Source organism: Coenobita brevimanus, chromosome 44 (genome assembly GCF_032717465.1).
Source record: "Coenobita brevimanus isolate Jiangsu-jjx chromosome 44, ASM3271746v2, whole genome shotgun sequence".
NCBI classification, from domain to species: Eukaryota; Metazoa; Arthropoda; class Malacostraca; order Decapoda; family Coenobitidae; genus Coenobita; species Coenobita brevimanus.
The window spans coordinates 15,735,091-15,739,561 of record NC_136997.1 but is presented as its reverse complement, the minus strand read 5'-3'; positions in this window follow the sequence as shown (position 1 = coordinate 15,739,561).

The following is a 4,471-nucleotide window of genomic DNA, read 5'->3' as shown; positions in this document are numbered from 1 at the left end:
CAACACGCAGAGACGAAACGTGCAGTAACGAATACGTGCACAATTTTGTTACCGCATGAGTTCACCAAAGTCTGTTTGTGTTGCCGGTGTGAAAGAAGGAGTGGATGTACTAACACTACCTGAGACGTGTTGTGTAAATGCCTTGACTTATGAGTTAGCGTGGTGTACAGTCTTAGAGGACAGTTTATGCTACCTGTACTTGCTCAATGTCACAACTGCTCCACTAAAACTTAAAAGTGGTGTAAAGATTGGAGACTTCCTAGTATACCCAGTGGCCGTAAAGGTGTGCCAGGATTCCTCAATTCCTACTATTCAGACTGATGATAGTACGCCAATTGGTGTATGTACTATTAACTCTATGGGATCTGCGCCGACATATTCACCCGATATGCTCTTACATCTCACTTGCACAGATTTCCCAGAAAATACGCCTCAACTCCTCGACCTTCTCAGCTCGTACAGAAATGTGGTTGCCTTACCCGGTGAACCGATGGGTAGAACAGACCTTGTCAAACATACGATTGAACTACTGCCAGGAACTCAGCCGATTTACATACCAGTGTATCGATTTCCTCACAGTCAGTTGAGAGCAGACATTCAAGACGGGCAGACTATTTTGTTGTGAGCTCGTAATAAACTCCTTATTTAGCTGTTTGTACACGGAGTTTCTATCACCAAAGTATTGCAAGTTACTTGTACCCCCTCCACAATATGTCTACCCCCGATGTATATATCCTTCTAATTCCCCCCCGTAAACATGGCCATGTCTCTCCTACTGCCCCTGTATCATACTTATCCCTTGTACAAACCTCCCCGACCTTGCCTTAATACTATAATCAAACACCATTTAACTCCTGGTGTTCGGAGACACCATCTGAGCGACCCAGGGGAGTAGTGTACCCCCTCCACAATATGTCTACCCCCGATGTATATATCTCCCCCCCCCAGTGCATACATGCCCCCACTAAACTTGCTTACCTAGCATGCTTTCCCAGGGCCCCACGCCTGGGAAGACGGCACCACTGCGTCAGTTCAGAGCAGACATTCAAGACGGGCAGACTATTTTGTTGTGAGCTCGTAATAAACTCCTTATCTATCTGTTTGTACACGGAGTTTCTATCACCAAAGTATTGCAAGTTACAGTCATGGTGCGCGACCCTGAGGTTGTTATTATCGTGCCCTGGCAACCTACCATTCAAAAGTGAGTCTGATCTCGTGTATAATATGAGACGTAAGTGATTAGTTTAAAATATGTTCGTGTATAATAATATTCGTGTATAATATATTCGTGCATAATAATATGATTCTTGTATTATATGATACGAAATCAGATGCACTTTTGAATGGTAGGTTGCCAGGGTATGAAAATGACAACCTAAGAGTCATGCACCACGACTATAGTGTTGGTGGCAAGTGCTCGTTGAACTGAGTACTTTGAGCAGCTATATATGGCCGAACCTCCGAATGGAGAGCTTCTGTCGGCTGGTGTACAACTATTGACTGGAGTACCATCAATTCATGAAGCCGTGCCTTTACTAGATGAAATCAAGAGGGCAATGGCTTGGTTTAACAGTGGTAGAGCAGCTGGTGTTTGTGACATCCTAGCAGAATTGATCACAGCTGGGGGTGAAGCCATGATCAGGTTACATGCAGTCATGGAACTCGTTTAGCAGACTGGTATCTTTCCTCCTGAGTGGACAAAGTGTATGGTCACCCCTATGTGAAAATGAAAAGGATACCAGCGTGACTGTAGTAACTACCGTGATACTACAGTGCTCAGTGTGCCAAGCAAAGTTCTTACTCATTTTCTCATGCATATCCGAGACCACTTGCTAAAGTTTCAAAGGCCTGAGCAATCTGGATTCACGCTCAAGAAGTCTATTTTTGACTGTAACCTAGCTCTTTGACTTCTTATGGAACAATGTCTCGCATTTTGACAAGGTCTGCTAGCAGCCTATGTGGATCTCAAGACGGCCTTTGACTCAGTAAATTGGGAGGTACTATGGGAACTCCTGTGACTCCGTGGGATCCCTGCAGGGATAATCCAACTGACTGCTGGCTTGTACTCAAACAATGAGGATGCTGTCAAGTGTGGGAGGGGAACATCCGGCTTCATCCCAGTAAGTTCTGGTGTAAGTTAGGGATGTGTCGTTGTCCCCAAACTTTTCACCAAATGTTTGCATTTGGTAATGGAATGGGTTGAGTCGAAGTCACTGTAGGATGCCAAGTGGCAATACCAGGGCTACCGACCTTGACTTTGGTGATGATGCAATTATCCTAGCAAAGTCACTGGAGATTCTACTGAGTACCCTCGAGGAATTTCACGAGAATGCTATATGACTGAAATTAAAGTCTCTTGGGCCAATACCAGGGTCCAGGTATTTGGTGGTTTATTGGATGAAGCAGCTCAGTCTGTCCAAGCACGTGGTGAGAGTATAGAAGTCTTGGAAATTTTCACTTATATTGGTACTGTGGTCCATAACAACGGTAGATCAGACTGTGAGATCTCTTGTCACATTGGTCTGGCCTATGGGGTTATGGATTCACTCATTTCGGGTACTTGGTGGTGGTGTTATTTGTGTAGATGGGCGAAAGTTCTCATCTTCAAGGCGCTGGTGCTTCCTGTCTTACTTTATGGTTATGAGACATGGACACTAAACAGTGACGTGAAGCGGTGAATAGGCTAGTTTGGTACTAAATGTCTTTGCATGATCATGGGATATCTCCAGTACAACTAAACGACTACTCCATGAGATTGAATCGAGGCCTATTACCCACTTATTACGTCAACGCCAACTCCAGCTATATGGACACGTGACTCACTTTCCTTAGGCTGATCCTGCTCACATGGTGATCTCTGAACAAGGTAACCCAGGGTGAAGGAGGCCAAGGGGAATGCCTCATAACTCATGGCTGGAGCTGGTCAATCACTCCTGTCAGCAGATGCTTAGAGGAGGAAGAGGAGCTGCCTGAAGGGTTGCAGAGAGGGATGCGTGTGGGTGAAGTCGGAAGGTGAAAGAGGCTATTTGTCCTGCAGCATTTATGCTTCTTGATTGATTGATTGATTACAGATCTCAGAAAAGAATATTGTTAAACTCTGAGCCATTATTGGTAATAATAGTGAATGACATACTGAATGGACAAGTGATGTGAACCATAAAGGCACATGCAATACTCTTAGCCGTCTTGGGTTGGAGAGTTACGAGAACACAGTAACATGAGAAATTATCAACTACCACAAACAAGTACTCTTCACCGGACTCCCTAAGAGGTATTTTGAAAACGTCAATGGAAACAGTTTCCCATGAAGGTGATGGAACTGGATATTTTAAAAGTGGAGCAGGTAATCCAGCTGACTCGTTATGACGATTACAGGGAACACAGGGATCACATTGATTATTGATGCCCTGACGCATGGTGGGCCGATAAATGAAAGATATGCTTGTCTCAGACACAGATCCTTTCTCGGATGAGATACATGAGGTGAGTTATGGATGATCTGGAGTACTACAGGTATTATATCAGTGGAAACAACTAGTTGATGTAACTCTGTATTGGGTATAACCCTCCTGGTATGGGATGACTTGCTACACAAAATATCACTGTCTAACATGAGATTCTGTACTGGCACTGGCTGAAAAGGTAAGGTTGAAGTGTCTCCTGATTCTGGGAGGTAAATAACCTTAGATCACTGAGGGTCTGTGCACCGACAGTTATAATTAACATGAGTTTAAAGTGTTGTAAGGAACTTCATTTGGTTGACATTGTGAGACTGCCGTGGTTACGTGACGTGAAAGAGCATCTGCAGCTACATTTGATTTACAAAGCACGTATTCAAAGGTTGGGTTGAAGTCTTGGATAATCATTTACTATCGTGTTATACAACCGTTAAGATTTTTTCCTTTGAATAAATCACAGAGTGGGAGATGATTTGTTTGGATATGCACTGGATATCTGTAGATTATGTCTTTGATTGTTTGAGAGACCAAACAACTGCTACAGCCTCACAATCAGCAACACTGCAGTTGCGTTCTGCGGCGAGTAGGGCACAACTAGCATATGCTATTACACGTTTCCTCTATGTTCGATCAATTTGCATCAGTACCGCATAATTACCCACTCCAGATGCATCTGTACAAAGAAAAAATGGTTCCATATAATCAGGGAATGCTAGGACTGTGGCATTAGAAAGTAATGTCTGCTGTGTTTCAAAAGCATGAGACTGATCATTAACCCAAACAAAATATTCATTTTCTTAAGTAATTTAGTCAGAGGAGCGGCGACTTGTGCATGACCTTGAATAAATCGCCGATAACAGCCACTCAGTCCAAGGAAACTCCTTACATCATCAGTGCTGGAAGATTCTAGAAAGTTAGGAACTGCCTTAACTTTCTCATCTGTGATATGAATTCCTTTAGCGTAAATCACATCTTCAATAAATTCAATTCCCTTATGCAGAAAGTTGCACTTA